At 59.0% G+C, this 11,582-nt stretch overlaps 1 protein-coding gene across 2 annotated transcripts in view; it reads left to right on the top strand.

Moving 5' to 3' along the window:
• The first annotated feature begins 235 nt into the window (after positions 1-235).
• The window catches only part of MAP3K12 (mitogen-activated protein kinase kinase kinase 12), an 83,321-nt gene continuing 71,974 nt past the window's right edge, over positions 236-11,582 (top strand). Inside the window, exon 1 of one of the 2 annotated variants that reach the window (XM_044995609.1) lies at positions 236-423. The gene's annotated coding sequence lies outside the window, so the exon portion shown is untranslated. Of the gene's footprint in view, positions 424-3,305; positions 3,391-11,582 lie in introns of those variants that run through there. The other variant, XM_044995611.1, reaches the window with a different exon arrangement.

Genomic DNA, 11,582 nt, shown 5'->3' with positions numbered 1-11,582 from the left:
CTGGCTGGGGTGCGGGCTAGCTGGGGGAGGGGGGCGGCAGACTGCACAATAAGCGGGGAGGGCAGAGCCAGCCCGTCCCTTGGCGAGAGGCTCCGTTCGCCTTTAAGAGGCCGGCGCTCGCTCGCTCGCTCTCGCTGCCCCGCGGCTCCCCGGCCCCCGCTCAGGGCGTGTCTGTCCCCGGGGTGCCGGCGGGGCGGGGCCGGGCCGGAGGCAGAGCCCAGCCGGGGCTGGCACGGAGCGCGCTGGGGATGCTGCTGCCGCTGGCCGCGGCGCGCTGCAATTAGCCAGCTGGGCACCGGCCTGGCCAGGAGCCGGCTCGGGGGGCCCGGCCCAGCCCGGCCGCTTTGTTGCTGCTGCTGCTGCCGGATTTTCGGGGTGGAAGGAAAAATCCAGGAGGGACCCGACTCCCATCAGGACTGAGAGGTGAGGGGGCTGGGCCGGCAGCGGGGGCAGGGGATGGAGGGGGGGATCCACTGCTGGGGATGGAGGAGGATGGGGGGCAGGGATGGATTGGGGGGGATCCAGTGCTGGGGATGGAGGAGGAGGTGGGGGTAGGGATGGAGGAGGGGACCCAGTGCTGGAGGTGGAGGGGGGGGGGTAGGGATGGAGGAGGGGACCCAGTGCTGGGAATGGAGGGGGGGGTGTAGGGATGGAGGAGGGGACCCAGTGCTGGGAATGGAGGGGGGGGTAGGGATGGAGGAGGGGACCCAGTGCTGGGAATGGAGGGGGGGGTAGGGATGGAGGAGTGGACCCAGTGCTGGAGGTGGAGGAGGGGGGGTAGGGATGGAGGAGGGGACCCAGTGCTGGGGATGGAGGAGGGGACCCAGTGCTGGAGGTGGAGGAGGGGGGGGTAGGGATGGAGGAGGGGACCCAGTGCTGGGGATGGAGGGGGGGACCCCGTGCTGGAGGTGGAGGAGGAGGAGGAGGAGGGGGGCAGGGATGGAGGGGGGGATCCAGTGCTGGGGATGGAGGAGGGGGGGGGTAGGGATGGAGGGGGGGACCCAGTGCTGGGAATGGAGGGGGGGTAGGGATGGAGGAGGGGACCCAGTGCTGGGAATGGAGGGGGGGTAGGGATGGAGGAGTGGACCCAGTGCTGGAGGTGGAGGAGGGGGGGGATAGGGATGGAGGAGGGGACCCAGTGCTGGGAATGGAGGGGGGGTAGGGATGGAGGAGGGGACCCAGTGCTGGGGATGGAGGGGGGGACCCCGTGCTGGAGGAGGAGGAGGAGGAGGAGGAGGGCAGGGATGGAGGGCGGGATCCAGTGCTGGGGATGTGTGTGGAGGGGGGAGGTCTCTTGGCTTGTCCTGTGCATGCTCCAGTTGCTGCTGGGCTGAGCTACAGCCTGAGGTTCCCCCTCCCCCCCACAGGGAAGGGATGCAGGGAGCAGGGCTGACTCCCCCCAGCCCCAGGCCTGGCCCCTGGTACCAGGGCTGGTTTGTGTGTGTGAGTCCGTTGCATTTCCCGCTCTGTGTGCTCCGATCACTGCTGCGGGAGGGTTCACCCCCACCACCCTGGGCAGGTTGTTTTGCGGGGGTGGGAGAGGACTCTGGACATGCTCAAATGGCAGCTGGTGGGGGGGGGGGATGGGGATACAATCTGAGTTATTTCCCCTGATTTCCGGGGGGTGGGGGACGGGACAGAGATGAGTTGTGTTGCAAGCTGCTGGTGCAGATCCTGGGGGGGGGGTTCTCCATTCCCCCCTCCCCGGCTGGATCCTTTGGTGAGAAGTTCCCCTTCCCCCAGGTGCCAATACTCTGTTAGCAACATGGAGACTCCAGGATGTGGGGGAGAGAGAGACTGAAAGGCCAATATGGCTGTGGATGCTGGCAGCCTCGGTACATGTTTGTGCCCGCTCTGGTCCTCGCCGCATGCCCATCTGTGCTGGGTACGCAGTCCCTGTAGGAGCTGCTGCGCTGGCCGCCTCTGCGGACCCAGGTCTCCCTCCTTGCCCTGGGGCAGTGCTGGTCGGGTGGATGTCCTAGAGGATGCCAGCATGCAGGGAGCCAGGTGGCACCGGGGGTGGGAGCTGGGAGCTGAAAGAGAGGGAAGCCTGGTGCGGGAGTGGGTAGGACTCTGCTCCGTCCATCTGACCCCAGCGGGGCGAAGCAGCCATGTCCAGAAATGACTCTATCCAGCGTGAGACAGCAGGGGGCACTCTCAGTGCAGCTGCCAAGGAGAAGGGGGAGCTGCCCCCCCAAGCCGGGGAGGAAGAGCTGTGGACTCCCCCTTATTTTAATCCCGGCCCCTCTCCATCCATCCCTCTCTGGATCTGCCCGTCGCTCATCCATCTGAGCCCCTCCCCTGAGATTCCCCACCCCCTACTCTGCTGCTGCCTGGCATCTAGGGGTGAAGACATGATGTCAGGGTGGCAGTATCCCCACTGGGGAGATACCTACCTCCCCCACCTGTAGCTGTCACCTGGGGGGATGGTCCTTCAGACAGAATCACTGCTGCCCTTGGCTCCCTCCTCCAGCCCCTGGGGATGCTGGGAACCAGAGCTGGGGGGAGGGAAGGGGAGGTGATGTGTCCTAGTCCCCTCCTTTCCCCTGCTTCTCTCCCCTTTTGCTGGAGAGGACTCCCCGACCTGCTGAGAACATCCTCCTCATTACATGGGTGGCTGCGGCAGCTCCCCGTCGCTTTCTGTGGTCTCTGAAGCCCCTGTGAAGCTTGGCTTGTTGGATGAGGCTGCCGACAGGAGGGGTTCGGTCCATGCCAGGAGGGCTGCGTGCTTTGGGATGGGACGGTGCCGGGAGCTGGTCTGAGAACCCACCAGCTCACTTCATGAAGGGAGCTGCCAGCCCTCCAAGCAGAGCTAGATTTGAACCGGCGGGCTGGAGGTGAAGCCTGTCGGGTCCAGCTGGGAGTGGGGGGCGGGGGGGGAAGGCTCCGGATCCCTTTCCCAGAGCCTTTGCCAGCATTCGGGTTTGCTGCTCGGTTCTGACATGTGGAGTCCAGTTCACTCCAGGGCAAAGCCCTGTAGCTGCACCAGGAGGGGTCCAGGCCAGGGGATGTCCCTGAGAGCATTCTCCAGGAGTGGAGTGGGGCAGAGCCGTCTCTTGGGAAGGGGGGAATGAGCCATCCCAGTGGGATCATTAACCTTGGTGTCCCTTTGCAAGCTGGGGGGAAAAGGCTGCAGCCCCTGACAGAGCCCAGCAGGGGGCACTGCACGCCACCATTCCAGCCTCCTGCTCTGGAGGGGTGGGGGGGCAGCAGACACCAAGACCTGGCCACGTCCCAGCTGACGTAGAAGACGGTGCTGGAGGTGGCGATCTGATGCCTCAGCTCCAGGACCGTGTCCCAGATGGGTGGGTTGTGAGCAGGGAGAACAGGCCCCCTGGCTCAGGCGCATCCCTGCTTGGAGAGACAAGGAATCCCTGTGAGCAATGACAGGTGGGAGCCCGTCCCGTCTTGGCCCCGGTGGAGGAGATGGTGGAACCAAGGCCTTACCACCATGGATCAGCCCCCCGGGCCCAACTAGGCCAGGATCCCTGCCTCCCCGGATCAGCCCAGTGACCATCTAACTTCATATCCCAGGTCCTGCCACGCTGGGCCAGTTCAGTTCCCTCTCGGTTCTGGTTTCCTGCCTCTGGCCGTTGCCAATCGCAGCGCTTTAAGAGGGTGGAGAAAAGCCTTCGTAAAAGGCTGTGGCCCGTCGGAGAGGAGAGTGGGGAGGTCCCTTTCTGAGCCCCAGGGGACCGTTTCCACACGGTTGGATCCATTTCTTCCCCTCCCATCCATTCAGTGTCCAGGGCTACCACTGGCACGGGGTGGGGTCCATGGCAGCTGAGGGGGTCACGGTGCCATGTGCCCCATTGCCTGGATGTTGCAGGCTCCCAAACCGGATTCTCTGGAGAGAATTTCTCCCCAAGAGGTCCCCCTAGCACTGGGGGAGTCCAGGGTGCACGTTGCACTGATGGGCAGACAAGTGACCTTTTTTTGGGGAGCGGGTGTGCAGGCCTGTCTCCCTGACTGCCAGGAGGTGGATGCTAATCTGCCTCAGAAAGTATCAGTGTCCCCATTTCATGGGGAAGGGGCGTGTTGAGGTCACGTGCTGAACGGGAGCAGAGATGGCAATGGAACCCAGGAGTCCTGATTGCAAGTCCCCTGCTCCAAGCACTAGGAGAGGTTTGGGGGTAAAAGGTCATTAAAATAGATCTGCCACCCAGACCTTCGCTGTGATTTCCCTGCACCCACCATGGGGCAGGGGGATTAACTGTGTCGCTTGGTCTCTTCCCAGATTGCAAGGACTCCAGCACAGGCCCAGGGCTGCAGCTTGCAGCAGATCTTTGCTCTGGGGTTCTTGCCTTCAGGAGGAAAGTCCAGGTTCCCTGGGCCATCAGGCTTTATATTGCATTCTCTGAAGCCAGACATGCTCACTCCAGCCTGGTAGGAATTCTGGGTAGCGTAGTCCCAAAGGCACTTCCTGTTGCACTAAGAGCGACTATAATTAGAACGGCTACTAGAGGGCAACAGAAACAGGGCAGGCACATCGATCTTACCCCCTTCAGTGGATTGCGGGCTGCATGGGTAAGGGTTAGGGTTGCGGGGCATTGGCATTGCTTTGTGTGTGCGTGGATGAGAATGGTAGGACTGGAATAGCTGAGGGTCGGGGTGAAATGTGTTGGCTGAGCTGTGGGGGATCCCAGGGCTGGGGTAGCAGAGGGGGCTGGAGGCCAGGGACGAGGTGCATTGGCAGAGTGGGGTGGAGGTGACGGGGCTGGACAAACCTGGGCTGGTGTAATTCTTGCCTTCCAAGGGGGTTGCTCTGCTGGATGGAAGTTTGTTTGCAAAACGCTTTGAGATCCTGGATGGCGCTGGAGTGGGGCCGCGTATCTCAGTCCCCAGCTTCTCGACACGGGGGGCAGAGTGTGTGCTGACGTCTCTCTGTCCCTGCTGTGCTCTCGGGGGCCCTGCAGCTGTAGGCTGGCGCATGGGCCTGGGAGCTGGAGTCCATCCCCTTGTGTATTTCAAACAGCACCCCATGGAATGAGCAGGGCCGGTGCGGCTCCGTGGTAGTTACAGTCGTGCGAGGTCGGGAGGGGATTCGTTTCTACGGGCATCGGAGGGACGTGAGCCCGAAGGCAGGAGAGGGCTCACTGGGGATGTTTCGTGGCGTTGGCACTGGGTGAAGTAGTATCACAGTTGCGCCTAGCGGCCCTCGCTCAGATGGGGGCCCCATCGTGCCTGGCATTGCACAGACACAGTCCCTGCCCCAGAGAGGGCTGTCTAAATAGGCAGAGTGGGAGGGGAAACTGAGGCCTAGAGAGGGGCAGTGCCTTGTCTAAGAGCCAGGAATAGAGCCCAGGAGTCCTGAATCCCAGGCCAGTGCTCTATCCATTAGGCCATGCTGCCCATGGGGATTACACAGCAAGCTCTAGGCAGCTGTGGGATTGTCTCTCTGTCGCAGGACATGGGCTTGCGCCATTTACAACCCCTACCTGTACAGTGGAGGGTGGGTAAGTTTTATTATCCCCATTTTACAGAAGGGGAAACTGAGGCACAGAGCAGGACGTGACTTGCCCAAAGCTGAACAGTGAGTCAGCGGCAGAGCAGGGAACAGAACCCAGGTGTCCTGACTTCCTTTGCCCTTCTGTATCCCCTGGGCTGCACTGCTTTCCTAGAGCCAGGAATCCTGGCTTCCCAGACCCCCTGATGACTCTCCCTCCCCAAAGCCAGGAATAGAATCCAGGCTTCCCAACTTCTGAGCTAACCCCTAGACCACACTCCCTTCCCTCGGGAAAGCTTTCGAAAACATTGACCATGCCCGTGCCTGTAAATTGCCCCCACAAATTGCCTTTCAATCTGGGCCGGTTTGATGCTGTTCCGATACACTCTGATTGGGACACCCCCCTCAGGCTGGGGGTGGGGGTGGGGAGGTGCTGTGCGGGGGGAGGGGGCAGACTAGTGAGGGAGCAAGCTCTGGGAGAGGAAGGATGACCCAGTGGCAGGGCCGCCCAGAGGATTCTTGGGGGGTCCTGGAGCAAAGCAATTTCAGGGGCCCCTGCAGGGCCCGGGGCAAATTGCCTCACTTGCCCCCCCCCCCGGGTGGCCCTGCCCAGTGGTTAGGGCTCTGGCCTGGGATGTGGGAAAGCTCGGTTCTTCTGTAGACCTTCCTGTGTGACCCCAGGCATGTAGGCTGCAGAGCCGGGGGCCACCCGGGGCGTGGCCTGACCACATTTTGGCCTGCCACAGCCCAGCCTGGGACAGGCGATCCGGGAGCACCGGGGCCAGGGAGGGGGCGGAGCGTCACTGGGCATCAGGAAGGGAGGGAGTGGCCCGCCTGCGTGCTGTGGTGAGAGCCAGTGGGGCCGGAGCGTGCAGCCAGGCCAGCCGCAGGGGACAGGCGGGTTCATTCTACAACCCCCCCCCCCCACGCCCGGCTCTATCACCTGCTGGGGACAGGAGCCGATAGCCCCCTTCTCTCCTCTCCCCTCCCCCCGGGGCCTCCCACTGTAAATGGCATCCCACATCCCCTGTTTGTGCAAGTCACCTGAACCATGGCAGTTAGGTGCCAAAATGCCCTTGAGGACCTGAGCCACTCTGTGCCTCAGTTTCCCCTCTTTACAGTGGGGATAACAGCCCTGCCTCTCAGGAGCCGTGGGAATAAATACGTTAAAGGGTGTAAAGTGCTCAAACACTGTGCTAACGGGGGCAGAGAAGTACCTCAGATAGGTTAAGCGGGAGTCAAAGGTGTTACAGGAGGGCAGACTAGACGTTTGTACCGGTCTCTTCTTGTCTAAAAATCGATTGATTCCCAATCGTGTTCCCCTCACGCCCCCCTGGATGGAGCCAGTGGTTGGGGCACTCATCTGGGATGCAAAAGGCCTGGGTTCAAATCCCCGTATTGCCTGATCTGGAGCTCGAGGCCTTGACCCCATGTCTTCCGTATCCTGTGGTAGTGCCCGACTAGCAGGCTGTGGGATATAGTCCAGCCATGTGCATTCCCTGGGCCTGAGGAACCTTCCCAAGGCAAGTCAAAACCCCCCACATTGCTGCAAAAAGTTGCACTTTTGATGAATTGGTGTTTTCTGACCGGGCGGGGTCTGCCCAGTTCTCATCTTTATCCCCCTCTAGTGGCCGCTCTGCGTAAGAGGCCGAGGAAGCTGTAACAGCAGTTGCTCTTTAGCTCAAGCGGCAGCTGCTTTCGCGGCTAAGATGCCTGGGTTCAAACCTCGCTGGGGGCCTGAGCAGACAGACCCTTTCCTTCCAGAGATCGCACTGTTCCAACCGAAGGGGTAAATCTGGGGTGAGGAGAGGACCCCCCCCTGCCATCCCACCCCGCTGCAGATCTAACCCCGCCTCTGAGCTCAGGAGAGAGCAGTTGAGGCCAGGAACTGGTGCATGCAAGGACTGGTTCTTGGCACGGACATGGGAGCAGATCTCTGCAGGGAGGCTGGCGGCAGAGGGGGGGTGGGGGTGGGTGTTGGGGGGGGGAATCTTGTGATGCTCACAGGACGCAGGGAGGGGAGGAGCGGGAGCAGGGTTTGTTGTGGGGACACTGAGGCTCAGCACCCTGGGGGCTTGGGGTCAGCATTGTCCCTGGTTTGTGGAAGCTGGGGTGGGTGGGGGCTCTGCTGCAGCCTGCTCATCCCAGCCTGCCCCCCCAAGAATCTGCATGGCCAGGGTCCCTTTAAGGGCGCTCTCAGGACAAAGGTGGGAGTGGTTGGGATGCTGCTCCACCCTCCCCCTCGCTGAGAGGCAGGCCTGGCAGCTGCCAGCTGGTGGGGGTCCCTGCTGCCCATCTGTGCAATCTGGGCCCAGCTAACGAGGCCTGAGGCAGAGGTGGGGGAGGGGAGAACAGGCTGCATCTCAACCTGCTTTCTCTGTCCCCCTCCCTCCGTTGACTGATGGCTGGGTGGGGGGCAGAGAAATGGCCGGGCTGGGTCGGGGGGCAGAGCTGCACGCGCTGCCAGAGACTCGACAGGGCTGCGCAGTCTAATGCGAATCCATTAGCGTCCATTACGGTGGGGGAGGGGAGCTCCCAGGGGCCTGTGGGGGGAGGGGGGATGCTTATGAAACCCTGGCTTCTCTGCACGGCTGGTCCCTTCTGCTGCTCTCCGCTCTCCCCGCTGGCGGGCTCCGCCGTGCTTAGGGTGAGCAGCCAGCAAGTGTGAAAAATCGGGACAGCGGGTGGGGGGGTTAGAGGAGCCTATATAAGAAAAAGACCCAAAAATCGGGACTGTCCCTATAAAATCAGGACATCTGGTCACCCTAGCAGTGCTGCAGGAGGAGTGACTTTGAGGCTGTTGGGAGCCAGGACACCTGGGTTCTCATCCCAGCTGTGGGAGATGGGGGGAGGGGTGGGAGGTCTAGCAGTTACAGCAAGGACTTGGGGGTTCTAATCTTGGCACGGTGAGGGGGAGGGTTGGAGCATGAGGGCCGGAAGTCAGGACTCCCGGATTCTCTCCCTGGTTCTGGGATGGCAGTGGGGTGGACTGGTTAGAGCAAGGCCTGCGAGTCAGGACTCCTGGGTTCTAGCCCAGCTCTGCAACAGACTCACTGTGGGACAGTGGCTCAGTCGCTGTCCCTGGGTTTCTATGATCTGCAGCGCCTCGGAGCGCCAGTCACAGACTGTGACCACATTGTGCTAGGTGCTGCACAAACCCAGCACAAAAGATGGGCTCTCCCCCAAGGAGCTGTTAAATAGGCCGAGACTTTGCCTGGAGTAAATTCTGACAGCCCCCCGCCGGGCTGCTGAAAACCTTCCCTGATTGCCTCAGAGTCACCATTTCCTACCCCCAGCTCTTCTGCTATCAAACCTGCTCCCTGACCCATTGGACTTGCATTGTCCATTTAAACCACCTCCCTTTGCCAGGATCCCTGCTTGAGTCCCCCCGACGCACACTCCTCCTCGCTGCTAGGATCATGGCAACAATCTCTAGCCTTTTCCATCAGCAGATCTCAAAGCGCTTCACAATTGGTATCATGATCCCCATTTTACAGATGGGGAAACTGAGGCACAGAGAGGGGCAGTGACTTGCCCACGGTCACCCAGAGGCAGAGCCGGGAATACCGCCTAGGTCTCAGTCCCACTCCAGTGCTGTACCCACTAGCTGATACTGCCTGGAAGAGCCCCCCTGCTCATGTGTGCTTCCTGTACGCTCCCGCTTCAATCGCCAACCTATGCCGCTCGCCTTCCTGCTGTTGTTTCCAGCTGATCCGGAAGTACCCTGCTTTGTGGCGGGGGTTGCCCAGCTGGGGGCGGGAGGCACTTGCTGGTCCCTGGAGGGCTGCTTTCTGGGTCTGTTCATTCCCAGCTGCTCAATCCCGGTGAGCAATAGCTGAAAACACAGCGAGACTTCCCTGGTGTTAGTTTGCCGGGGAAGAAATTGGCTGTATGTGCCACAGGGATGTCATGTGATCATGATCAGGGAGGGGAGCTTTCGATAGGGTCAGCCCCCCACCCCCCCCATCCTGACACTCTCACGGCAGGGTCAATTCCCAGAGAGCTGTAAAACAGGACCTTAGTTTTACAAGCCCTGAGATGGAAAAATATGCATGAGACCGTCCTCCCCTATTGAAATGTTTTTGAGCCTAGGGGGAAGGTGCCCCTTTCTGGGAGTCAGGAATTCAAATCTCAGCTCGTTAAGGCGGCCATGGGTGGTCTCAGCCACGTTGCCTTTCAGAGTGGACGTGCCAGAATTATGGCCCTGGCTGTGCTATCTGTCACCACCACCATAATGGTCCTGACCTTGTAAAGTGCTTGGAGATCTGTGGATGGAAAGTGCTACAGAAGAGCAAGATGGGGGTGTTTTGATCCTAATCCCTAGACCCTGTGCCCCAAGCCAGGAGCAGAACCCCAAGTCCCAGCAGCCTATGCTGGGGGTTGGGCAGGGATAGCTCAGTGGTTTGAGCATTGGCCTGTTAAACCCAGGGTGGTGAGTTCAATCCTTGAGGGGACCATTTAGGGAACTGGGGTAAAAATTTGGCTGGGGATTGGTCCTGCTTTGAGCAGGGGGTTGGACTAGATACCTCCTGAGGGTCCCTTCCAATGATTCTATAAAATAGTTGGATGCACACTAGCAAGTAACAGCATGTCCATGCTAGCAGTTGTTCCTGTGGGGTAGCTTCCAAGGTCACAGGGCCTGGTCCGGCCAACGACCCACATGGATGGGTCTCATGGGTGCACACGGTAAAGTTTCCATTTTGTTTTTTCACCCATTTTCTTGTTCTTTGTTTTAACGCGACATCAGTGGTCGTATGTGCAAATATTGGCCTGACCCTCTGCTTCCACCTCCCATCTCTAAAACGAAGGGTAATGGGCCCACTTTTCAAAAATCACCCGGATTGATGCTCCCAAGTCACTTGCGTGCTTCGCACAGTCCCTTGCTAGTTCACAGGGCTGTTGGGAGGACAAAGCCAGGGATGAACCCCGGTGAGAGCCCTATAGGGCCGCCCCATAACTGGGGCTCCTAACCGCTACAGCTAATAATAGAAACCAAGGGACAGAGAGGGGAAGTGACTGAGTTACTGTCTCACAGGGGGTCGGTGGCCAAGCTGAGGTAGAACCCCAGAGTCCTGACTCCCAGTCCTTGCTCTAACCCAGTGGTTCCCAAACTGGGGTTCACAATGTTACAGGGGGGGTTTGGGGAAAAAAATCCCTAATGGCAGACAGAGCTGTCCCTAGAGACGCCGGGCAGCCTGGGGCCAACAGCCTGGAGGCCCTGGACTTCCAAGAGCTAAGCAGATCAAAGCAACCCTCTCTATCACACTGAGGAGATATAAAGGAGTCTTGACGTTTCTAACAAATGGAAAGGGAGGTGGATATTTTTTTTGCTGTTTTTAAAATTAAATAGGCCACTAGTATTTTTAAAATTATGAAGAACAAGTTTAAGCTTTGTTGTAACGTGCGTTGTTTGCCTGGACTGCTCGAGACCTGAATGCTTGTGTAGGAGGAACTCTTCGAGTTGGCTTCTTAAATACCTTCCTGCTGTTTCACATCTGATACTCCTTGATGAAACATAGGAGCCTTGTCTTATAAACAGGGTTATTCAAAGTGATGCAAGCCACAACACTGAGATCTTGGAAGAGTGTTGCCATTTTCATAATGTAATAAAAATACTGTAATGATAAATAATAATTAATAGTGTGTGATAAGCATGACATAAAAACAAATTTTAGATTTCCAAGATCACTGCTTTTATAATTTATACTCAGGTAATGGAGAAAATCCCTGGAAATATTCATTTTTAGGAGGGGGTTCATGAGACTTGACATTTTAGCAAAAGGGGTTCACAGGTTGTTAAAGTTTGGGAGCCACTGCTCTAACCACTTGGCCTTACTGCCATTCCAGAGCCAGGGATTGAACCCAGAAGTCCTGACTTGCAGGGCTTGGATGGTGTGTGTGAGGTCACATGCTGAATGAACGGGAAGAAAAGAAATATCGCAGAGCTGCTCAATCAGGGCACAGGACGGCTGACGCTCACGTAATGAGGCACAGAGTCCTGTGGGAAAAATAGCAGGTGATCATGCGATTGAATGCAGAGGCAGAGGGGAGCTGAATTAAGGTGGCGTATGCACCCTTAGGATCTTACCCAGTGGTGCTTGCGGGTTGCATCAAGCACTCAAATAAGCGTTGTGGC

The sequence above is a fragment of the Mauremys mutica genome, chromosome 20 (assembly GCF_020497125.1).
Source record: "Mauremys mutica isolate MM-2020 ecotype Southern chromosome 20, ASM2049712v1, whole genome shotgun sequence".
Lineage (NCBI taxonomy): Eukaryota > Metazoa > Chordata > Testudines > Geoemydidae > Mauremys > Mauremys mutica.
The sequence above is the reverse complement of the archived record's forward strand: the minus strand, read 5'-3'. Positions and strand labels throughout refer to the sequence as shown.